General features: G+C 40.8%; 1 protein-coding gene across 1 annotated transcript in view; it reads right to left on the bottom strand.

The window, feature by feature from the left end:
• SLC24A2 (solute carrier family 24 member 2) overlaps positions 1–13,729 on the bottom strand; it is a 290,443-nt gene that overhangs the window by 76,334 nt on the left and 200,380 nt on the right.

The raw sequence follows: 13,729 nt of genomic DNA, 5'->3' as shown, positions 1-13,729 counted from the left end.
CACTTGGCGAAGATATCTTCACGGCAGGTCCAGCCTTGCCCTGTCATTTTTAGAGATGATATGCCAAGAGGAAGGGCTGGACCAGAGACCCTTCCGAGGTTTGTAGAGACCCACTGGGGTGTGTAGATGCTGGCACTCCTTGCCAGGAAACAGCAGTCCCAGAAGTTCATTTCATAGCTTTTCTCCAACAGAACGACTTCCTAGAGGTTAATAAGGAAGGAAGGCTACCTGGGAAAAACTCCAAATGAAAAACCATGTTCTGAACTTCCCTTTCATTTCTAATCTCATATTACAGGCAAAAAGCACTGAATACCATGGGTGCAACATGCTTGGAAGGGCTGGGAAAGGGGCAAAAGACTTCGGGAGGAAGTGGGAGGCATGCTCCCAGGGAAGGGCAGGTGGCCCAGAGCAGCCACAACTCCATGCTCAGGGCATCACCTGCCGCCACGTAGCCTGCAGAGGCCAGGAGGCAACCTCCCGGATGCAGCTCAGGAAAGGCCTCGGCTGCGATGGAAACTGCTGGCCGAAAGCAAGCTCGTCTGAGTCAGCTGGTAGAAGCAGCATCTTGGGGAGGGGGACAGAAGAGGTGGGGACACACCATTTCTGTTTTCTTCCTTCAGTTCTAAAACAGAAACTTTCATTCCTGTCCATCTGAAAATTCCAGATTGTTTGAAGCAACATTTTGAGCAGGTTAAAAATATTTTCCTGGTCATCACAACACTCTCCCAATAAACTTAAGAGATATTAATGAGATGTGAGATACTCCTGTGATTCTGTGGAATGCTTCCATGGCTCATTAACTTGGTGGGCTGCTAAAAACTCCCATATGAATGGACTAATAACTGATGGGTTCTGTGTACAAGATAAGGCTCTAGTTTAAAACACAATAATAAATATTCTTCTCTTTATAGTATATATTATACACATTCTTTTTCCATGTGCCTAAAATTTTACCTAAAGCTATTTTAACACACTAATACAAAATTATGCCTTGGGGAGAAAAATCACCTCATTTTTACGTTTCTGCAAAAGCCTAACTATTCTGGATTTTGTTAGACCCATGACAAAGGATGCAAGTGCTTCAATAAGAAATTGAATTTTGCATCCAAACAAGAAGGCTTTTAAAAAAATTGACTTCTAGGGATTGCCTTCAGTTAAAAAAACATTTTTTTTTCCTGCCACTTTAAGAACAGTAGTCTATTATACAAGTGATACTGCCAAAGTCTGGGATTTTAAGGTGATCTAAATTCCTTCGTAAATATTAAACACATGTTCATGGTGGCTTTACACATAATCTGTGCCTTGTGTGTGAGTGGTGTGATGTGTATGTATAATCCTGCAGTAAGCTGATGAATTATACCAGCCAACTAATTTTTTTGTAACCTCCACTCTTTCCCTGAGGTAAAGCAGGCGAATAAGCAGCTGGCATTCTCTTTCTTTGCCAAGGAAACAGAATGTGGAGTTCATGTTTGCAAAGTTGGGTCGAAACCATATTTCTACACAGTGGAGATACACTACTGCATTTTTGCCTTTTGAGATGCTACCTCTCTGTACACACACACATCGGTCTTCATGTATCAGTCCCAAACTTTCAAACATCTGCTAGAGACAGATGTGATTAAGTCTTTACCTCCTCTCTCATGGAGCCAGGTATAAACACATACAATCATATTCTTTGATTAATTTATTAAATTAATACCAACATGGTCAAAACTGGATCCAGGGGTGGCTGACAAAACTCACACATTCTTGCTGCTGTGGCGATTCCTAGATTGTTCCTTAGCTACTTCCTTAGATGAGGACTGGGGCAGGGGGACAAGACCTGGACAGGATATACCAAAAAGGAGGCTAAAGGTGGTAGAAGAGAAGGAACCAGAGCAGTGAAAGGCTGAATGACAACAGGTGATGGAGTGACTTGAAGCACAGTGAAGAAGGTGGGCAAGGAAACAGTATTTGCCCAAGTGAAGAGAATCATGTTTGGTGCTTACTTAAAAAAAGGTACACGAACCAGCCTGTTGGAATAGAGTTTTTATCATTGACCTCAATGGGATAGTGAGACAGTGAACTCGGCACCTCAGTGCTTCCAAATGGTCAGGGTGGTCTCCTGGGGCTGGTGGGACAGTATCTCCAACAGCCAGCGCCTCCCTTCCTTGAACCAGGGGCTCAGAAGGTGCAGGAAGAGGGGTGCGACATGTGACTAGCGCGCATCCCTAAGTTGGAGCACATTTGCACCCAGCTAGCGTCCCACAGCCCATGGACACCTCATGGAAAGCGGCCTGAGAGGCATGAATGAAAACTCACCTGCAAGTGGCAATGGGCTCCCGTCAGCACACTCCCCATGGACAGTAGCCATGGCAACTTTAGCACCATTGGATTAGGATTCAAACTGGTCCCAATCCAAGCTGAATTTCTTGGGATAGGAGGGAGGAGGGAGGGGGATCAAGAGGGGGCTGTTTAATACCATTGAATAACTTCCATTATGTCAACTGAGCACGAGGAAAAGGGATGAATCAGTAGTGAAGATCATCCTGATTACCATCCAGTGCCTCTTCTCTATAAGATTTCTCTAAGAAAAAGTCTGGAACCCAGTGGCTGGTGTTTGAGACGAGCCTATGAGCTGATCAGCTGCCTAACATGGCATGATTGGCACCATTTGGGCAGGTGGATCCATGGGCGTCCAAGCTCCTGGGGCTCTAGGAGAGCCTGAATCTACTGATATTCCTCTGCCCACTGCCTCTCAGGCCTTCCAGCAAGGTCATCACCTGGCTTTAACGTACCTCTGAATTCTTGTCCGCCATCTTGGTTGATAAGTCAAGGAAAAGATCTTCAGTCTCAACGGATCTGCAACTAAGAACTAGTGCTTTTTGGCCCCTAATTTCTTCCTTTCTTAAAAAGGGCATGGACACAGATTTCTCCTTCCAACATTGACCTTCTCAGTTCCACTTTTGGAACCTCTGGCATTCTCAACCCCTTTCTCAACAAATTTCCCCAGATAGGAGCAGCACCTTCCAGGCCTCAAAATTCTGACATATAAAACAGAAAGTCAACAGAAAAATCTATGCTGAATTCATTTTGTTAGAATAAAGAGCAGAGGTAGAGAAATCGGCGAAAGCAACATTCATTAAGTGTTGGTTGATGGAAAAAATAACTTGTGTGTTTTCTTAAATCAAAGAGCTGCTTTATTTTTGACACTGAGTTTGTAGATCTAAAATTTAGATTTTAGATTTTCTTAACACAGAGATTAGTTCCTTGGTAAAGTTGTCTAATACCTATTAAGGAAGTATGCAGATATCAGATTACATCACATCCAGGAAAGGATTATTTTCAGTAGCTAAAAGAAGTTAAGAACACAGGCTTTGAAGCCAGGGTCCAGGTTTGAACCCAAGATCTGCCACTTTTTAGCTGTGTGACTTTGAGCAAATTGCTTTGCCTTTCTGAGTCTTGGTGTCCTCAGCTATAAAAGGGCATGCTTGTATTAATATCTACCTCACAAAGCTGTGGTGAAGAGTAGGTGAGATAATAATACCCACTAAGCAATCAATAATAAGCAGCTTCATTATTGCAAGCATCACCAAGAAGAGTGAAAGAGAACCCATGGCATATGGAGCAGAACACTTAAGAAAACTTGCTATTTTACACAGGTTTGTTGAAACTAACTCAACAGTATTTACAGAAGTTTAAAATAGCTAATCGGTGTCCAACAATAAAAGATATTCTTCCCTTTGAGCTAGAATTTAAAAGAAATTTCCTCATCCTCCTCCTCTTCTACTCTCAAATCTGCGAAGAATGTCAAAACATGGACCATAACCATGCGAACAGGATGTGAAAAGCAGACCCTTCACCCTTCTGATCCCCAGTGTTCCAGCTTGGGACCTATGCACCCTTCCCTGTAATATTTGCAGTCTGTCTCTCCAGTTAGGATGTCCATATCTTGGAGACTGAGACTGTATCCCTCTTTGGATCCCTCCCAACTAGAACAGTGCTTTTTGTGTATCACATGCGCTCCTTATATTTCTTAATCAAAGCATATAAATGCACAGCTCCCAAATAACAGTACTTTGGTTTGTTGAACTTCCCTGGACTTGCTGAAGTCAGGACGGCAGACACTGATACTTAAGGCTTCTGGACTGCTGATCCCATAATATCACTATCAAGGTTAAGGGGGGTAGGGGAAGGGTAGTTTGGGATTAGCAGATGCAAGCTATTATACCTAGAATGGATAAACAACAAGGTCCTATGTGTATAGCACAGGGGACTATACTCAATATCCTGTGATAAACCATAGTGGAAAAGAATATGAAAAATAATTTATATATGTGTAACTGAATTATTTTGCTGTACAGTAAAACTGACACAATGCTGTAAATCAACTATACCTCAGTAAAATAAACTAAAAAAACAGAGGGCTTCTGAGACAGTTAAGATAGCTAATTCAAAGCTTGGTTCTATGACTTATGAGCTGGTGATCTTCTCTGCACCTTAGTCTCTTCTTCAGTAAAATAGGGACAAGGACAATAAATACCTATTTTCAGGAGGGTTTTTGGAGGATCAGATAAGAACATATCTATAATGCACTTTGTGTCACGTGGCACAGGTATCCTTAATTATTGGTACCTCTCTTCCTTTTTTGCATTTATTGACTGTTTATTAGTACTCAAGCAGCTCCGCATGCTCAATTTTAATTAAACCTCTATTTTAATTAACCTAGAGTATGATACTCTAGGTTAGATCTTATTGTCACAACTGAGGGATCATCAGGTTATTGATTTAACCGAGTTCCATGATATACCCTATACTCAAACCCAACTTTTCTGAGGCAAGGCTTATGTAGTATTAATGACTGCTAGATACTAATTCTCAATTACAAAAGAAAGTTACTTTGGTATCGTTTCAGTGAACAAGATGCCAGAGATTCTGAAAAACTAGTACAAAAATTGCAAATTAGGGCCTTTAAGTGTAGAAGTAGATAATTTTATGTACTTCAGTAATTTTAAAGATTTTATATTTAAAAGAATGCAATAACATTCATCATCATATCCTTAAGCATTAAAAATAATTTCCATTAAGAAATTCTTTCCATAAAGGCATAGAATACTGCCATCAATTTTAGAAAAAAATGCCTATGTTAAAGTGAATGTTAAATTTGGTGCTTAAAGGAAAATGTTTCAGACACTTGATAGTTAATCCATTACTTGATTTTTAAAAAAAATTATTTATTTTAATTGGAGGCTAATTACTTTACAATATTGTAGTGGTTTTTGCCATATATTGACATGAATCAGCCATGGGTGTAGATGTATTCCCCATCCTGAACCCCCTTCCCACCTCCCTCCCTATCCCATCCCTCAGGGTCATCCCAGTGCACCAGCCCTGAGCACCCTGTCTCATGCATCGAACCTGGACTGGCGATCTGTTTCACATATGATAATATACATAATGTCAACAAAGGTCCGTCTAGTCAAGGCGGACCATAATTTTTCCAGTAGTCATGTATGGATGTTAGAGTTGGACTATAAAGAAAGCTGAGTGCAGAAGAATTGATGATTTTTAACTGTGGTGTTGGAGAAGACTCTTAAGAGTCCCTTGGCCTGCAAGGAGATCCAGCCAGTCCATCCTAAAGATCAATCCTGGGTGTTCATTGGAAGGACTGATGTTTAAGCTGAAATTCCAATACTTTGGCCACCTGATGCAAAGAGCTGACTCATTTGAAAAGACCCCGATGTTGGGTAAGATTGAGGGCAAGAGGAGAAGGGGATGACAGAGGATGAGATGGTTGGATGGCATCACTGATTCAATGGACATGAGTTTGGGTAAACTCCGGGAGTTGGTGATAGACAGGGAGGCCTGGAGTGCTGCAGTTCATGGGGTCTCAAAGAGTCGGACATGACTGAGTGACTGAACTGAACTGAACAATGCTATTCTCTCAAATCATCCCACCCTCGCCCCCACAGAGTCCAAAAGACTGTTCTGTACATCTGTGTGTCTCTTTTGCTGTCTTGCACATAGGGTCATCGTTACTATCTTTCTAAATTCCATATACATGCATTAGTATACTGTATTGATGTTCTTCTTTCTTACTTATTTCACTCTGTATAATAGGCTCCAGTTTCATCCACCTCATTAGAACTGATTCAAATGTATTCTTTTTAATGGCTGAGTAATATTCCACTGTGTATATGTACCACAGCTTTCTTATCCACTCGTCTGCCGATGGACATCTCTCTTCCTTGTCTGCCAAAGTTCCAACGGGAACCTCTATTTCAGCCCGGCATGAGGTTGCTAAATCTTATCAGACTCTCATTATCTCTGTGGGTGGGCACCAATGTCAGTGTCAAAACTTGAAATGTGCAAGTCAAGACCCCACAGCCCTCCTTCCCCAGGTGCCTTTCCTTAAACACAAGGAAGAATGTCAAAAGGAAAACTTTCAGTTTAATGAAAGGCTGCCCTGGCTAACTTCCAGAACCATGTTTGGTAGTATTAACATTTTAGTCTAAGGTGTTTTCTTTTTTTTTTAATTTGTGAATTTATTTTCATTATTGAAGTTTTGTGAATAAATAGTATGGGAGTTATGTATTTGTCATTTCCCATCCACTCCCTACAAACATAACATTTATATTTGTAGATCCATACAATTTTTTAAAGTTCCTTACAGTGCTTGATTTGGGTTGACTTTGTTTCTCTTCTCTTCCTGTGTGAAAATTTTTTGTCAAAATCAATATGTATTCCGAGCTAAAAGATATTTCTAAGTCAGCCCAATTGAAAGCTTTTTGTTTGATTTACCTAAAAAAGGGCTGTATGGTCCACCAAAATTAATTGCTTTCCATTAAAAGGCTTTCTTTGGTCATCACTCCTTTATAACAATTGTTCTTGTCAAGGCAAGTACTTTTCTTAAGTCAAAAAAAAAAAACCCTTAAGAGATGGAGGTTAAATGAGGAAACAACCATATTCTCACTTCAGACTCAAGTCAGAATAAAAGGAATATTTTAACCTTCAAATTCAAATTCTCACTCAAAAAAAGCTTTCAGAGCACTGACTCACTGCACAAGTTCTGCTTAGCAATCTGTAGGGGAATAGTGTTTGTGTGTTAAACTTCCCTGGGAGCCTCCTAACTGAGAACACAGTTGCCTGGGGACACTCTACCCAACATGTGGTAACATATCTATGTCATACACAAGGTGTAAACAGAGGTGATTTCGTCCTATGGAGTTCTCATATTCAGCTCTTGCAAATCTATGCTAACGAGTGCTTCTTTTTCTTCTATGGGATTAAAATCTCTCACTTAGGCTTTTGGAAGCAAGCCAGTACGTTTGCAAATGAAAATAAAAGGCTGAACTTGTAAGTAACCTTCCCTCAGCTACTGAGTGTCAAGTCGGATTTATGTCCTTACATACATCACTGCCTCTTAGACATTTATCACCTGATTTTCACACCCTCTGAATCCAGCCCCTTCATAAAAAACTCACTCTTCCTTTTCAAGCTTCCAGCAAACCCAGACACACTTGTTTTGCTTTGTTCTTGTTTTGGTCTCCCTTACTTTCTACATGTATTTCCTTGTTGATGTCAATTGGCTGATATCATTCTGAGGCCCCAGTCCCTTAGAACTACTGATACTACATTGGTGGCCAAATTAGGGATCACAAAGATCCCCAGCAGCTGGCCCAGTGATAAAGCACCCATGAACCACAGGGGCCAGGTGTGTGGGTGAGGACAGTGGACCGAGGCCAACATAGGGAGCGGTAGGGACTGTGGAAAAGTGGCCAGTGAATGCCTAAAGGGGTGACAGCCTCTTAGCTCCCACTCCATGAGGAAAGGCTGGGACAGTGTTAAGAGATCTGATTATTCCAGGGAAGCCAGATATCTGGACTTTTATGTGAAAATTCCTGACTTTTAAATGTTGGAGTGTGTGTGTGTGTGTGTGTGTTAGTAGTTCAGTTGTGTCCGACTCTTTGTGATCCCATGGACTGGAGCCTGCCAGGCTCCTCTGTCCATGGAATTCTCCAGGCAAAAATACTGGAATGGGTTGTCATTCCCTTCTCCAGGGGATCTTCCTGACCCTGGTATCAAACCTAGGTCTCCCACACTGCAGTTTTTTTTTACCATCTGAGCCACCAGGGAAGTACCTTAAATGTTGGTAACCAATTCCAAATTTAAAAAAAGCAAACCACTCTGGGCTTGGTTTAAAATCAGGATGGTGAGTCCAATTTTCTTATAAATATTAATGAATGAGTGAATGAATGAACAAGTGAGACCAGGGAGGGGTCCTTGCTCAGCTACCCTTCTGGAAAAGCCAAAGGCTTTGGTTCCCTTCCTCATTTCCCTTGAGGCTTAGCTATCTCCCTTGGTGTAGGTACCACCGTGTGCTTATCTCTGACTTAGGAGCAGACTACGAGTCTCATCACCTCAGGCTTCTCTGGGACACCAAGGCTAAGTCCACGTCAGGCCAATGGAAATGCTAGTATGCCATGACTAACACACTCTTTTTTTTTTTTTTTTGCACATTCTTGCCATCTAGCTATGCCACCACATGAGTCAAAAGAGTAATTAAAAAAAATCTTATTTAGGAGAGGAATGAACATTGTCCGTTAGGTGTAACTGTTCCCAATTATTTTTCAGGGAAATATCTGGATTGTGAAAAACACAGTGAAAGATTCTGAAAGGTAGGTGAGGATCACACATGGAGGTGCCATATAATTATATGGGAATTATCATCCTTGAACAGTGAACAATAATGTGTGGTCATTACTGTGGATCATCCAGATGGTTCATAATGAAACACCCAAGAGAGTCCCCAGACACTCCAACTTCTTATAAATTTGTCACCTAATTTGCAGTCTTGCTCCTCTGCGGTGTTGCTTAGCAATATCAATGGTTACTGATTTCTGTCCTGTGAGAAGCTGACTCAGGCCATATTTCACTGTAATTTACATGCTCTGGATGATCAAACAAGAAAAATGGGACCAGGAAGAGCTGTTCTGCTCCTTCCCTGCTGAGGTAGGTTGGGGAGGGGAAGAGAACAGGAGAGAACAAGCAGGTTTCTGGAAAGGATTTTTAAAGAAAAGCAGTGAGCCGCCCAGGCAAGAGAATTAACCCCAAACAGTGTGGTTAAAAAAAAAAAAAAGATTTCCTGGACATTTATGTGACCTTTTAATTGTGTAATTAAAAATCGCAACAGTCCTAAGTTAACTTTAAACACTGATACTTTGTCATAATGTTCTTCCTTTTTCCCAAAGGGATGGAGAAAAGCATGCAATGATACAGCATGACAGCCCCATCATTTGTACTGTGGACCCCACAGACTTTGACTTGAAAACTGGCTTTGCCACTCACCAGCCATGAGAGCTTGGGCAAGTTAGCTAACCTCTTTGACACACAGCTCTCACACTCATATACGATGGGAACAATAATAGCTGCCTTGTAGGGTTGTGGTAAATATTACAGATACCTAACACATAATTGGCAAATAATATTCATTATGTATGTGATAGGTATTAATTATTAGGTACTTTAAAGCATTTATTAGTTTCCCTTCAACTAAATCAGGGAACTCCCATCATAGTATCCTTCTGATCATCACAAAACCAGAGTGAAGCTGGTATCAGGAGCCCTTATCACCACGGAGATGAACAAGGTGATCTTATGGCACTCAGCATAATTTCTGGAGTCAAGAGGTGTGGGCTCTAATCCACAGTTTACTACTTATTAGCTGCATGACCTTTGAAAGCCTTAGTTTCATCATCTGCAAAATGGGGCTAATTCTAGTACTCCCTTACTGCATTGCTCTAAGGGGGTTTATGTGACACTGGGAACACTGGAAATTCTCAGTATGTAGGAGCTATCATTCTATGACTGGGTCAAAGCCCAGCAGTGATGTGGATTCAGGCTCACTTATTATAGTCACAATAAGTGGGCACCCAGGATTAGAGCCTTGTTCTAACATTCTCTGCACAAGTTTATACTGGAGAAGAAAAAGGTCAAAGGAGAAGAATGATAAAAAATAATAACTAGTTATGTCATGCCAAAGGAAGTCTATAAAGGTCACATTCTTTTGTAATGACATCAGATACATAGAGACTGTTGGCACTATTTAAAGAATGTGTAACTCAGGGAAAGAGATAATATAAGTTTTGATTTTCAAAAGGAAAGCTTAAAAGGGATTCCAGCTGTTTGTCAAAGTAGTATTATTCAGTGGTTAAGAAAGTGAATTCTGGGGTCCAACAAACCTTGATTTGAACCAGGCTATGATTTCCCTTATCCCTGGGTCAAATTATTTACTACTGTAACTTTCAGTATCTTTATCAGTAAAATGGTTATAATAGAAGAGGTTATAATATAGTTAAGTTTTTAGTGTAACAGACTCATAGGATGATGCTGAAAATTGAACGAGTTAATGTATATAAAATGCTTAGCACAGTGCCTGGCACATAGTAAGAAATCAGGGTTAGTCATTCCATTTTTCATTATTATTGCCTCCATGGGCATCAATCCAGAATTCTGGCTGAATAGTCAATATTTTTTCACTTCTCTTACTTTTCAGCTGGCATTTCCAGGGAGAAAATGACATTGTCAAAGACAGTGAAAGGAATATGGTTTGAAAGCAAAGAATATACAATATTAGATACCATCTATGCAACATTTGGAATTTATTTCTTTAAAAAAAAATCTGTTTGAGTCCTTCTAATAGCAAGTTTCTAAAACATGTTCTCGGTAAGTTTTTTGTATAGGTAGGGGGGTTAAGAAGCTAACATGTTCACTGATGACATCTACATCTTTGCATTCTTGCATCTCTGTAAATGAAATGATTATGTTTACAAAATCAGGCAAAAGGTACTTTCTTCTTAAGTCTTATCAAATTTGGGGTGGGGGGTACACACACATTTATTGCTCAGTCTTGAAAGTGGCAAGAGGTTCCATTCTCTTCCCCTATCCTTTTTTTAAAAGGATTTTTTTGAGTTGACACATACAGATAAGCCCACTGTTCTCTTTCACAGAAATGTGAGCTTGGTTATATTACATATGACTAAGATCCAAAGACTGGGGCTTTAAGTGATGCTGATGCTTCTATGGCCACACCCACAACCCAACCAGTCATGAAAGTGAAAGTTGCTCAGTCGTGTCCGACTCTTTGTGACCCCATGGACTATACAGTCTGTGGAATTCTCCAGGCCAGATCACTGGAGTGGGTAGCCTTTCCCTTCTCCAGGGGATCTTCCCAACCCAGGGATTGAATCCAGGTCTCCCGCATTGCAGGCAGATTCTTTACCAGCGGAGCCACAAGGGAAGCCCACGAATACTGTCATGAAGCCCTATCAATTCCACCCTGAACAGCCTCAGTTCTGTCTTTTCTGCTCCATTCCTACTGTCCCTGCCTTAGTCGGAAGCCTTGCTGAGGTTACTGCAGTAGTCCTATTTGAACTCTTGTTTCTTACCACCTACTCGTTCTCTTTCTTACCATTTACTGTCTTGTCCTGGCACCTTTCACCTGTCTTTCACATTGTTACCAGCATAAGGCTTTCAGAACACAAACTGAACATATCTCTCTAAATCCCTCACATCCTCTTTTCGTGTTGGAATCTTATGAGATCTTCTAATCTAGTGACTCACTTGGAGGTTCCCTCCTGCAGGCGGCATTCCCGAATGCCCCCCCATCCCTAGTGTAAGTCACTCCCTCCACTGTGTCTGTTTCAAGTATACCCTTCTGTGTGTGCTTATCAAAGGCACCTTAACCTACTTGCTTTCTGTCATTTAGGGCAAGGAATCAACATACTCATTTTGTTAATTGAGCACCCAGCAGAGTTCCTGGCACTCTGTAGGTGTTCAGATGCTGTTGAATTGAATTAAATCTCTATTTAATAGTGCTCTGTTAATCCTCCTTAGCCTGGTTGCCTTTGGTATGGACACCTATGACTCCTTCCATTTTAGTGTTCTAACTCCACAGTTTCAACTATTCTGTCTTCAATATCTCTGCAGGAAGGAAGTCTGCGAAGGGAAAATGCATGTAGCCTCAACTGTTGGAATCCTCTTCATTGCTTCAGGATAACTTTTGCTCAACTAAAAGCCAGACGGCCAATAAGACCAGTTTCAGGAGGATTTACAACATACCAAAGTGCCATCAGGAGAGTGCTCAGCATATAGAAGACAAGATGGCGGCAATAGCTTGGAAATGGAGATGAAAAAGAAAAAAACCCAACCTGACTGATGAGTGGAATGGATGCTGCATGCTGGCTAGAGAACAATTTGGATGTTCTCCTGGATCTCATCCTGCAGCCTGGCTGGATTCAGAAGAGTCTGCCAGGCAGAGAGAATCAGTGCTAAATTATATCCAGCCGTCAGGTCAGCACAGCTGAGTTTCTACCCTCCAATGCACTGAGCATCAAAAAATATCAGAAATGTGTCCTAGAAGAGGGGAGGAAAAGCAATAAAATGGACAAACAAACTTCAGCTATTCAAGAGGGACAAAAGGGCAAGAGATGAAAAGAATGAGAAGGCAAGAAGATTTGGAAACAGAATGAAATGGAGGGAAAAAGACTGGAAGACAAAGGAAATTAAGGCCACTGAAAGGGAAGTAATTCAAACTACTCTTATAATTTTGTAGTCTACACTTCAGTTCTGGTCAGGATGTCACTTTATTGAATACTTGGCTCCCTACCACAATAGAAACAATCACCCCAAATTATGAAAAAAATTACAGGATCAAAGTACAAAGAATGTTTATTCAATCCTCTAAATTTCATTGAAGTAGAAATCCGTTTACCATTATTCCTACTTAAATACCATAAAAAGTGGGAAGATAGGAGTGAATTTAAAATCCAGGATGCAAAGACAATGTAGAAGATTAAGACATGTTTCACAAGTAGCCCATTATGCACCTTACATTAAATGGCAAATGCCTGCTGTGAACCAGAGATCTGATGATATAGGAGAAGGCAGGGACTTGCAGTAGGTTATGAGTCCTAACTACATAAACAGTGGCCTAAGGACATTTCACCAGGATTAAAAAATTAGTACAGTAATTGCTTTTTCAGATTTTTTTAACCAATATGTTGGAAAGAGGAATTTTTTTTTTTTTCAGTCTACCAAAAATCTGTAGACCCCAGAGGAAGCTGGGAGTTATTGAAGGGAAATGAGTCAAGTACCATGTCACACTGATTTACTCCTCATTGTACAAAGAACAGAAGAACTTGGAAATATAAAATGTATAGTTATTCAACTTCAGGATAACTTCTGCTCAACTAAAAGCCAGATTGCCAATAAGACCAGTTTCCATCTTATAGACAGGTATGGCAGGATCTAAAAACTGGTACATGATAAAGAGACTTCTTTTTAAGTGAAAAAGGAGATAAGATAATTCAATGAATTACTACTGAACCTTTGAGGACTGCCTGAAAAATGACAGCTGCAAGAAACAAAAAAGAACTGAAAGCAATTTGGCAACTACAGATGTACAGGCACTGTTCTGTGTGCTCTGTAAACAGCTCTCCGTTGGATATACTCAACAGCCTTAAGAGATAGACGCTCTTATCTTTCCTATTTATAGGAAGCTGAGTTACAGAGATGTTAAATAACTCACCCAAGGTCAGACAACTAGTAAGTGGCAGAACTGGGGTTCAAACCAAGGTGGCTGACTCCATAGTGTGTCTGCTGAACAACTATACTGTATTCCCTCTCCCAAGAGCCTAGTGGGAAGATGCCTCCACGAACACACTCAACAGGGGAGACAGCCTGTCTACAT

Source organism: Bos taurus, chromosome 8 (genome assembly GCF_002263795.3).
Source record: "Bos taurus isolate L1 Dominette 01449 registration number 42190680 breed Hereford chromosome 8, ARS-UCD2.0, whole genome shotgun sequence".
In the NCBI taxonomy this organism is placed as follows: domain Eukaryota; kingdom Metazoa; phylum Chordata; class Mammalia; order Artiodactyla; family Bovidae; genus Bos; species Bos taurus.
The sequence above is the reverse complement of the archived record's forward strand: the minus strand, read 5'-3'. Positions and strand labels throughout refer to the sequence as shown.